A 12297-nucleotide genomic window follows, 5' to 3' on the forward strand; every position below is an offset into this window, starting at 1 on the left:
ATAAGAGTTTTCACTTAACACATTAGATGCCCACGCCTTAGTCACCGTCCCTGTGTTTACATGGGCACCCCATCTGGATTATGCATCCTTTGCAGGACAGACGCTGGCTTGGTCTGCTCAGGCTGCCATAACAAAATGCCATAAACTGTGCGGATTTAAAAATGGGCCTTTTTTCACAAAGCTCTGGAGGCTGGAAGTTCGAGATCAGGGTGCCAGCATGGTTGGTTTCCAGAGAGAGCCTTCTTCCTGGCTTGCAGACAGCCGTCTTTTGGCCACATCCTCACATGATGGGCAGGGGATGGGGGGACAAGGGAGAAAGAGGGAGAGAGAGAGCACAAGCTTTTGGTGTCTTCTCATAGGGGCACAGATCTCATCAAAAGAGCCCTAGCCTCATGACTGCATCTAAACTTCCTTATGCCTCCAAAGCCTCCTAATACCATCACACTGGGGAGTGAGGGCTTCCACATGAATTTTGGGGGACATTGTTGTCAATAGCAGACCTGACCTCATACTTCTCATGAAGGTCATAGTATCTTTCTGCCATTGCTCTTATCAGCGAATTTACTGAGTGACCCATTCGCTTGCAGTTAGTTTCCCAGGGATCGTGGGTTTATGCCGATCATGTTGGTCTTCCCCTTCCTGGTCTCTTTTGAATTCACCAATCAGCATCTGCAGGTGGCTGACTGAGAGAGTCCTGTTCCTCCCCTTCTATCTTAGGAATACGTCTCCACGTAGTGTTCTTAGATCCCTACTTGTTTCTTTTTCTGCTGTCTTTGTATAAATGCCGGAGAAGATCCAGACCATGTGCTGCATTCATTCCTAGTTCACCTACCAGAGGACAGACTTTCAACAAGTGCTTTAACCTCTTTGAACCTTATTTCTGGGTCTGTACAACGGACTTACTACCTATTTCATAAGGCTGCTGTGAAGTCCAACTGAAATAAAGCATGCAAAGAGCCTGGTACAGTAAATGATCTCCCTTTTTTATTTTTAAATTTTTTTATTGTGGAAAAATAACAGCAGTGGTGATGTACCATACTGAGTGGAATCTCAATATGCGTTTCTAGGCATTTGTCAGATTCTGATGCAATAGTTGCTCTGTGTTTTGTTTTGTTTTTTCCAGAATAAGTTTCCAGGAGCTGACTTGCTTTTTATATTCGTATGCGTTTTAAATGACACAGAATCCAAGTAAAAGGCATCACAGCGCTCAGTTCTGCGGCAGACCACAACAATTAAATCGCATGCCCTTGAATAGGTCCAGGATGATTAAACTGAGGGCCGTCAGTAGTGAACGTGGTGAGGAAAAGGCAGCGCGCAGTTCTCGTGGCTCCGTGAAGGCATAGTTGGCCTTGGGATTGGCACAGAGACTGAGACAGGGAACGGTGTTTTTCCGGACGGGGCGCCCACCCCTGTGAGCTGTGGGGCGCTACCTTCGCAGCAGCGGCCTTCACTCTCAGAGCAGAGTACATCCTGAAGTGCCCTAAAAGCTTAATTGATAAGCAGCTTAAATGGTTTGAGAGGCTGAAAACAACATTTCTTTTAAAAATAGCTGAAAGTTCTGACATTACAACCTTTAAAATACAATACGCATCTCAGGGGGATTGAGCAAACAGCAAGGGATTTGGTCCTACTTAGTATCTGTTTCTGACTCCCCAGTACGGAGGGATTAACTCGACGCATGCCTTTTCCCTAACAGCTGCCAGTATTTATGATATTTTGTAAAAGTACAAGACAGATAAAATAGAAGTTAAAACCATTTTTTAAATATGCCAAAGTAGGAAAAGACAGAGACCAGAAACTATCAAGAGTAATTGAAATGTATAGAAAATTACAGAAATCTTATTTTACTTGATGCTGTAAACTACCTTCCTCTTGTACAATGCCTTTTATCAGATTCTGTCTGAAAACAAAATTGGCTGGTTTAATTTATCTTTGTATTTCCTCTGTTAACTCTCCAGTGGAGAAGCTGATCAGTAGCGAAATGTTGAAAACATAACTAGAGGGAAGAAGATCAGTAACAACAAAAAAAAAAAAAAAAAAAGAGAGAGAGAGAGAGAAAAAAGTTAATTTCAGATCCTGGGCCCCCAGTATCTGAATAATTGACTCTCAACTATGCTAGGTGCCCAGCTGACTGACATGTAACTAGTTCTAAGCTCATCCCTCATTTAGCCAGTGGCTTCCATAGCACCTGCCCTTCTCTATGATTATATATAGTATATATACTATATTATCACACACACAGCTGCATCCCATCCTTTATGAGTCATGGTCAGTGCTGTCTGTCTTCTTTGCTTCAAGCAGCCCCTAATAAAGAGAAGTGGAAAATATCCGCACATAATGGCATCAAGAAAGATTTCTCACGCACCAGCTCAAACATGCCCCTTTGGGACTCTTTGAATTTGTATCTGCTGGCCTGAATTGAATCTCACTGGGGTTAAAAAAAAAAATCCACAACAAAACTGTACCAAATGAAATGGTAGTGTTATAATTGAGAGCAAGTGAAGTATATTACACTAAACAGCCAGTGAAGAGAAATGTAATTGTGATAGCATGTGTTCAGAGCATTTTGGAAGTGTTCCGGAGCCCTTGAGAATATTCAGCAGCTGCTCTCTGCTGCTCTATGGCCATGACCTGAGGTGGGCTTTACCCAGCCTAAATCAAAGCTTGCAACTTGGGTGCCACTTGTTTCTAAACCAAACCAAAGCAAAACAACAACAAAAAACAACAAAAAACAACCCAAAAAACAAATGCTGCTTTTATTTTTAAAAAATATCTTGCATATTCATTATAATGATCACATTCTTAAACACACAGCTATTTTTTTTAATTCAAGTAAATATTTTATCAAATACGTGTCAGAAGCCAATAGTGTCTATGGAGAGGATCCAGCCTTTGGAATCGGAGTTGGGTTTGACTCCTCGGTTTTTCACTTGTTGGCTCTATGAATGTGGATAATTTACAGAATTTCCGTCTGTTTTCTCATCTGTAAAATGTGGGTAATAATACCTACTTTTAAGGGATTGTTACATTTAAGTGGCGTAATGTATATGGTGTAGACTGGATATGTGTTCGCCCAGAATTCCTATGTCCCCACCTAACTCCCAGTGTGGATGGCGTGGGGAGGTGGAGCCTTTGGGAGCTGATTAGATGATGAGGGTGGGGTCATCGTGAATGGGATTGGTGCTCATATAAAAGAGATCCCAGAGTGCTTCTTCCACCGTGTGAGGTTAACAGCAAGAACGAGGTTGTCTGTGGACCAAGAAACGGGCTCTCACCAGCCACCAGGTCTGCCAACCCCTTGATCTTAGATTTCCCAGCCTCCGGAACTGTGAGAAATAGATTTCTGTTGTTTAGTAGCCACCCAGTTGATGGTATTCTGTTATAGCATCCCAAAGACTGCAAGCAAAGTATTTAGAACAGCGTTTGGCCCATGGTCAGCACTCAAGAAAGGGCTATTGTTGTTACTGCTGTTATCGCTGTGAAGTCTTCCCTGATCTGGGGCTGGAAGAGAGGTTGATTCCTTAGTTGTAAAACAGTGAGATGGAGAGTACACGAGGAAGGAAGCTCTCGAAGAACCTTAAAGCTCCTAAGAGGAGGGAAATTCAGTCAGGTAAAGTGCAGGAGAGAATGAAAGGAGAGGGGCAGAGTTCCAGGGGAAGCCAAGGAGGGAGGTCTCAGGGCTTGAGACTTGAAGACAGGAGTTGTGTTAATAACCACTCTTTGAATCCCCTGCAGTGGATTGACCATCTCGAGAGCCCCCTGCACACATGTGGGGGTGAGGGAACAAGCTCAGATGCAAGACAAACATTATTTTTTATTGAGATATCTTCATGAAGTGAAAAGCACAGAGCTTTGGCATATGGTTTGATGAGTTTTGATCACTGCCTATACCTCTGTAACCACCATTCTAATGAGGATATGAAACATTTCTCTCTACCCAGAAAACTCATTTTTGCCATTTTTTTGGGCAACTTCCCCCTCCCTGTCGCAGAGACCACAACTTTCCCATCTCTAGTATCAGAGTTTTACCAGATCTGGTATTTCATAAAAATAGAGTCTTGGCATATGCATTTGTACGTGTCTGGCTCCTTTGGCTCAACTTGATGGTTTTAAGATCAGCATCCACGGCATTGGATAGCTCAGTTGTTGGTTGCTTTTAGTTGCTGAGTAGTAGTCTTTGTATGATTATCTCGCAGTGTGTTCATTCTCTGGTGGACGTTTGGGTTTCCATTGTGGGGCTGTCAAGAATTTGTCTACTACACACACTTGTGACTAAATGTTTTTGCGAGCATATGTTTCATTTCTCATGGGATAACCCTTCATAGTTGTTCCAAACTGAGGCAGAGAGGGCGGGTCATTGTATCCCCAATTCAATGTTTCTCTGAGGGAAACATCTGAGGAGAGACTCAGCTGTGAGCCACAACTGTCAGCAACTGCAGCTGGGAGAATGAGGGTCTTGGTTTGATGTAGGGAACCCAGATGGTATACCACAGCATTTGCTCTCCTTATCTAAAAAATTATCTTCTACTCCAATGTCCTGTTTTCTCCTAGAAGTTCTGTGGTTATTTTACATTTATGTCTATGATTCACCTCAGATTTATTTTTGTATATAGAGTGAGGAGTTGAAGCTCTTTTTTTTTTTTTTTCTTACATGTAAGCAGTTCTAGCAGCATTGGTTGAAAAGACTTTCCTTTCCCTATTGAATGTCTTGGTGCCTTTGTTGAAAATCAATTGACCACGTATGTGTGGGTCTATTTTTGGACGCTCTATTGTGTTTCATTGATCTATTTATCCTTACATGAGGTAGTGTTTTGAAAGAAATCTGGCAGAAACCACATTACCCTTTTAGATCAAGAAACTGATTTGGTAGTGTAGGGAGCCAAGGAAAGCAGTATGGAGCATGCAGGTTCATTTAGGCAGATGTAGACAATAAGGGGCCCTAATAATTAAAACCTGAAGTAAATTACATGGTATGTGCTCAGAACTGGCTAGGCTCCGCCATAGGTAAAAGCCAATCTTGAAATCTTACTGTCTTAACCCTATAGAAGTTTATTTCTTCCTCACATCACCACCTGGTGTGAGTTGAGTAGCACTTCTGAGCAGCTCTTCTGTAAGCAATGACTAGGACGCCTGGGCTGCTTCTATCTTAAAACTAAGCTATCTGGAACTTAAACCTTCCAAGGTTCCCTGGATAGGGAAGAGGAAGCTGGAAGGACTGCACGAGATACTTAAGTGTCCAGCCTAGACGTGCTCACGTCATTTCCATGCCTATCTAATGGCCCCCATACAGTCACATGACCCAACCTAACTGCAGGGAAGGCTGGGACATGTAGTCTTTGGTTGATGAACATGCTGTGTCTGCTGCAGGTGATCCTGGGCAGTGAGAAATTGGGACTGAGGGCAAGGTGGAGTTTGATGATGGTCATTGTGAGAGGCTTTATAGTAGAGCTATTAAATGTATGCTCTAGAGCTGGATTCCTCTAGGTTCAAACCCATCGCTGCCCCCTTACTACATGAATGACCTTGAGCATGTCCTATACATTACCTGACACCTCAGGTTCTTCATCTATAAAATGTGATGGACAATAATACTTAAAGGGTTGCCGTGAGAATTTGAAGAATTCATATACATAAAATATAGTATATAGTTTTGCATACTGTTTGTCATAGAATAAGCATTTAATAAATTATGGTTATTATCATGTACATTCATAGAGGACTGTAGGAATTACTTGGAAGGATTTAGATCTAGGGGAGTGGTCTACCTCAGCTTCTCCCCCCTGCTACCTTTCAGTACTTTGCTCTGCAGATCCCGGGAACTCTTGGAGGAACCAGAACATCAAAACTGAGACAGCTCTGTGCCCCTCTGCTTTATACTTGTAAGTGTTATTTCCTGTGAGAAATGTCAAGTGGTCAGAAGCCATCCATAGCAGACTTTTTAAAGGCTTTCTAGTCCCGGGCACCTTGGGTTGTAGGTATTTTAAAGCTTTCTCTTCATCTGTGACAGAGGATAAGTGGTTGGTGATACAGCTGGTTTGCAGTGACCTCTGATGAAACCCATTGTGTAAAGGAGAAGCAGATGAGGAGGGAATACCTAGTGTTGCTTTATGGAATAAACTAGAAAGATGTTTTGTAACTAAGTAGTTGTTGGACTTGTCATAAGCACTAGAACAGAAAGTAAAAGAAGATGTTTTACTATTAGGTTTAATCCAAGTGCAAGTTTTGTTCTGGTTATGGCAAAGGTTTCCTTTTCTTCTGACTGTGGGTAAACTACCCCTGTGGAGGTCCATCTCTCCACACCCGTAAGAGAGAGATGGTAAAAGACAGCAAATCCTGACAGTCTTGTGGTCAGGAAAAAGAACAAGCACTTCTAGTTACTGCTTGGTAATCAGATAAAACTGGAGAAATGCTTGCCTGTGTCCTTGTAAAACGCTATGGTTGTCAAGAATTTGAAAGATTGCATTATTCCAAAAATGGAAGTGACACGTGACTATTGATGACTAGTCTGTTCCTTATTAGAGTCTAAACGGAATGGAATTGAAGGGCCATGCTGGAGGTATTGGACAGAATAGACACTAAAATCTGGTTTGAGGTCTGTTTATTAAAAACCTTGTCCTTATTTTAATTAAAAAAAATTTTTTTAAGTTTATTTATTTTGAGAGAGAGCATGCAGGAGCTTGAGTGGGGGAGGTGCAGGGAGAGAGGGAGAATCCTAATCAGGCTCCACACTGTCAGCACAGAGCCGGATGTGGGGCTCAAAGGGACCGTGAGATCTTGACCTGAGCTGAAATCCAGAGTTGGAGGCTAAATCGAATGTGCCACCCAGATGCCCCAAGTTTTGTGAAGTCCACTTGACGTGAACTGTCGTGCTGTTCTAGACTTCATTGCTCTTCAGTGTGTTACCCAATGGAACTTCTAAGTCAAGAAGAGTGGTACTGAGCTGGAGTCATGGAGTTTTCCGATTTGCACACTGGTGACTTCTCTCCCTGAAGACCTTCTATAATGGTAACCTAGCACCCCCAGGTTTGGCAGGGGGGACTGACCAGAGTGTATGCTTTCGGAGGCAAGAGGTAGAACTTGAGATGGAGGTACTTAAGTAAGTGCCTATCACTCTTCCAGGGAAATCCTCACAGCATTCTATTTTAAGGCATTTTCTGGCAGGGAGCATTTATCTTTGACTTCTAAAATTCGTTAAGGCACGGGAAGGCTGCACTAGAGAAGCCTGAGCGATTAACTACTAGGGTGATAAGCACTATAGAATTTTCTAGGGAGAGGGCTCAAGATAGCATACGCCACATTGTATGGAGTATCAGAATGCTGGGGAGACCGCACCTGTTCCTTGGGCTTCATTCATCTTGTGCAGTGGGCCACCCACGTTTACATGCATTGTCGAGCCATACCCTGTGCAGTGTCTGACAGTTGGTACAGGCTGTATGGTATTCCTCTGGAAAACGGTAATTCTTTGGAGCCTGCGAAGTGGCACATGTACACTTAAGCTCAGTCTTACAGAGATCCAAAATTGTCTTGAGCCTGAAAGCTGTCTGTTTGATCAGTTCTGCTCATCTTAGCATCATGCCAATGAAGACTTTATAGCCAGATGCTTAATAGAGCCAGTGTTTTAGGAAGAAGTGGCTTATTCATGGTTTATCAAATCTGTGCTATTCCCCATGATTTTGACCCTTAGGATTTATGTATGAGCCTTCCTCACCTTGTAAGGATCACATATCTCCTAAATTGTTTCCAGCTTCCAGTGTTCTTTCTTCAGCCTTCAGTTTATCAGACCAATCTTCCGAAACTTTGTGAACCTTGAAAGTGTTTGCTGTACACAGCTCAGCAGAGGTCCCTTACTGTCCAGATGGAGTCCACTTCCTTAGTTCACTAAGCTCACAATGCACCGACATGTCCAACCTCTTCCTATTAATCTTACAATACTAGAGAGACAAGTGATCGGAAAAATGTCCAAGGCCCATGTGGTACAGATCTAGGAGGCAGATGTATAGGAGTGATGTGATTTGCTCTGTGTTAGACTGGCAGTTGTCACTAGAACCCTGGGAATAGAAGCTCCAGGAGGTCAGAAGTTTTTATTTTGCTTACTGCTTTGTCACCAGTGCCCAGAACAGCCAGAGGTTCAATAAATATTGATTGAATTAATTTATGAAGGAGCCAGGCTTAGACCACCAGTCGCCAAAACCTTGGTCCAGCCCTCTTTCCACCTCCCTGCTCTCCTCTGCAGACCTCAGCTACCCTAGCTTGATTGGCCTCCAGATGTTTGCTCATAGCACTTTTTCTACCCTGATGGTTCCTCTCAGTGTAATTTCTCCTTCAAGGCTCAGGGCAGTTCTGTCACTCCTCAATATCATTGAGAGCCCCAGACCTCAGCTTCTCTTTGTCAGTTGGCCTCCTGTAGTACCTGTAGAACTCATGGATCACTTAATCCAGGCTGCTGTGTGTTGATGTTTGTCTCCCATGAGCATACTCCTGCTTGCCCACCTCCGTACTCTCTGTCCCGTAGGAGCTCTGTTCATTGGTGGCGAGCGTGGCACTGCCATGGAGGGTCCTACTCCATGACTTTCCTTCAGGCTCTTAGAGGCCTCATTCCATTTTCTTTCCAAGTCTCTATTATTTTGCTTTGTTGTAGGTCTTCCTTCATCTGTCTCATGTCTTGAGTGCTGGGGCAGGTATCACGATGATTTCCAGAATGCATGGAACACAACGTAGCACAGGAATCAAATGAGTTCAGAAGGGGGAAGGAGGAGCATCAGAATTAGAATAAAATTTGAGTACCTTTAAAAGAGGAGTTGGAGTTGGCCAGACGAAGAAGGGCAGAGAGGACATGACCGGAAGATGTAACCTAGCAGGACCGTGTTTTTGGAAACTGCAAGTAGCTTGGTGTGGCCAGAAGGAAGACTACATATGGGGAAGTGGAGCAAATGAAACAAAATATGTAGGCAGCAGCCAGTTGATAAAGAACTTGTCTCCCAAGTATTTTGACTTGATTTTGCATTCATGGCAATTTGGAGAGTAAAAGACAAAAATTCAACATAAATCTCCACAGAAAGGTGCTAATTAAATAAATCATAGTTGATATGCTCCGTTGAATACCATGCAAAGGAATATAGGTCTATATGTGTTTATAGGATATAATCTTCAACATAAGTAAAAACAGTAAAATTATATGTGTGTATTATGTGGGCACACACATAGAAAAATTTTGTGATGCATAAACTTTTAATAGTAGGAACTCAGGATCTAGAAAGAGTGAAAAACTGACTCCTTATTGTATATCCTTTGGTAATACTTAAACATTTAAACTTGCATCGGTATTACCTTGACTTAAAAAAAAATTAGTTATAACGAGCAGATTTTTAAAATTTTTTTTTAAATGTTTATTTCTGAGATAGAGACAGAGCATGAGTGGGTGAGGGGCAGAGAGAGAGGGAGACACAGAATCAGAAGCAGGCTACTGGCTCTGAGTTGTCAGCACAGAGCCCGATGTGGGGCTCGAAGTCACAAACCGTGAGATCATGACCTGTGGTGAAGTTGGTTGCTCAACTGAGCCACCCAGGCACCCCAAACATGAGTGGATTTTTGAACCTACAACCTAGAAGCACTTGCTACGTCCAAAAGATTTTCAGTAAGGAGGTGATGTGATCACATAATGAAAAGATGTCAGGACAATAGTGGGGAAAGGAGATGCAAGAAGTACCTGATGGAGGCAGGAGGACCAAGCAGTGGTTGGAAGATCTTGCAGGAATCCCAGGGGATGGGGATGCAGCCGCGGGGTCAAGATCAGGTAGGATGGAAAAGAAGAATATATGAGCACGTCTGAAACTCTAGGACATGCACAGAAGAGAAGAGATGAGTGTAGAGTGGCCGCCAGGTTCATATTAAGGGAACTGGCTACCTGCTGTCGCTGGAGAGGGAACATAGGAAGATGAGCCCCCCTCCCCCGCCGCCGAATGGATGCAGTTTTGAGAGCTGTCACAGTTTTGGGATATGTCACATATCCTAACTAGTATTATTTGACTAAGAGGACTGATGGTCCCTGTTGGTGTTTTTCGAAGATTGCCCTCTAGATTTCACACCTGATACCATGGGTTAACAGGAAGCATTTTCATGGAATCTAGTGTGTCTAAGTCTTGCCTTCCAAACTGCGCACATCTACCTAAGCCTCTAGTTGTGTGGCCCCAAATCAGAAAAACCAAAGCAACTTTTTCACTGTGCCCCTGTTGATGCAGAAATAAGTTGTGTCTCCTATGTCTTAAATCATGGTCTTGGTTGACAGTCTTCCATTGTGCATGCGTGGGATACAGTTTTTAGACCCGGACTGAAGAACGATGGCTTGGCTGTTTGTACTTTTTTTTTTTTTTTTAAACCTTCAGAGAGACCACCAGTCTCAGTCATCTGCCTCTCTAGGCACTTGAAAAGGGTAGAGTGAGGGAAAGGCCCATTATTATACCAAATAATGCAGGCCATGGACATCAGGATGAGTTTTGCCTGAATTATGTGAATAATTCTCTGAATCCTGTGATTGTGGACACAAATTAACTACTTTGCATTTGTTTTGACTAATGATTTTCTAAAGGTTGATTGGGATTGATTTCTAGTAAGCATTTAAAGGTAAAGGGGAACTGTGGAAGGAATAGTAAACTCTGACTATAATACATTAGCCTTTTTTTCCCTCTCCCCACTTAGATGGTACCCACAGGCACAGAAAGAAGAAAGCTACATTGTTCTCTGGGAAATCGGATGTAAAACTAGTTGTTGAGCTATTTCCTTATTTCCCTTCCTTTTCCTCTGTGCTAAGGGTTGTTTATTTTCTGGATTTGTACAACACTTGCCATTTTACTCACAGAAGTGAGAGACTACGTGATTAGTTAATAAGTGTTTATTGATTACTTCTGGGCCTCTTGGCAGAATTGAGTTAGAGCCAGGTGCTCAATGGTAATTTTTTTTTTCCTTGTAGAAGATGAAGAAATCTGTTCTCTTTGCTAACAACAGTGGCAATGGAAATATTCTTTTTTTTTATCCCTATAAATGCCAGGATACTTAAGCTTGGCTGATTATTTGTAGCTGAATGATGAGCTGTGTGATTCAAGTCCTCTTGTTGTGTAGCTGCCTCTACTGCTACTTCTACGCATTCAGAGAGGAGACCTTGAAAGTAAAAAGTGCCTCCCTGTCTTCCCATATCCCAAACAAAACCTCAGTGTGAGTTTAAAATCTGAATGGCAAAGCAGAAATACTTAGCTTCTATGGTAATACTGATTGCGGGTAGGAATGACTTGCCTTTACGTCAACAATTTGCAAGAAATGTGGTGACACCAGTGCCCTCTTCTGTCTCTAAAAACATCTGCTTTTGTAAAACAAAAAACCTATTTCTCCAGCAACAGAGAATTCATGGATTTAAAACAGAAATCCTTAGAAGAATCTTTGTACCTTCTATGTTAATTTTTCTAAGTCGGTGGCATTTCATTTTATTCACATAGCTTGAAATTCTGTCCTTTGCTACACCACCCCCCTTGCTTGCTTGATACCTTCCTAGAAGAAGATAGGAATAAAGAATCCTGATCAGTTTCTGCAACTCCTTGACCCTTCATTCCTTGCTACCTCTGTTTTCTCGTGATTACAACCAAATACAGAACGACTGGTAGGGTGTCAGGAAACCCATCCTCTTGGGGAGAAAGGTTTCTGTGAATGCACAATATTAATATTGACTCTTGTCATAACTCAAACTGATAAGTGTCATGAACCGGTACACTCAAGTCCAGTTGGAATCCTACTAGCCTGGGCTGAGATGCTAATTACTAAAAAGGTAATGGGCTGGATCCCAGTGCTTTTGCTCCAGCTCTCTGTCAGGTTTTTGTCTTGTTGTTTGTTTAAATCATCTTAACAATTTTAAAAGATACAGATCAGTATTAAGTATATTCCCAGAGTTGTGCAACCATATCCTGAAAGTTTGCATCATGTAGAACTAAAACGCTAATACCCATTAAACAACAATCCTCATTTCTTCCTCCTCTCAGCCTCTAGCAACCAGTGTTCTACTTTGTTTCTGTGAATTTGACTCCCTACCTTATATAAGTGGAATCCTACAGGATGTCTTTGTAACTGGCTTATTTCACTTGTGTAATGCATCAGGATTCATTGATGTTGTAGCATGTGTCAGAATTTTCCTTTTTAAAGATTGAATAATATTCTGTGTGTATATATTCCACATTTTGTGTATCCATTCATCCATAGATGGACACTTAAATTGCTTCTACCTTTTGGCCATGGTGAATGCTATGAATGTGAATG

The 12297-nt window shown here is 42.2% G+C and overlaps 1 protein-coding gene across 1 annotated transcript in view; it reads left to right on the plus strand.

The window, feature by feature from the left end:
- Window positions 1–3206: 3206 nt before the first annotated feature.
- Window positions 3207–12297, plus strand: part of RYR3 (ryanodine receptor 3) — a 455720-nt gene continuing 446629 nt past the window's right edge. Inside the window, exon 1 of the mRNA XM_045059588.1 lies at window positions 3207–3285. The gene's annotated coding sequence lies outside the window, so the exon portion shown is untranslated. The remainder of the gene's footprint in view (window positions 3286–12297) is intronic.

Source organism: Felis catus, chromosome B3 (genome assembly GCF_018350175.1).
Source record: "Felis catus isolate Fca126 chromosome B3, F.catus_Fca126_mat1.0, whole genome shotgun sequence".
Classification (NCBI taxonomy): domain Eukaryota; kingdom Metazoa; phylum Chordata; class Mammalia; order Carnivora; family Felidae; genus Felis; species Felis catus.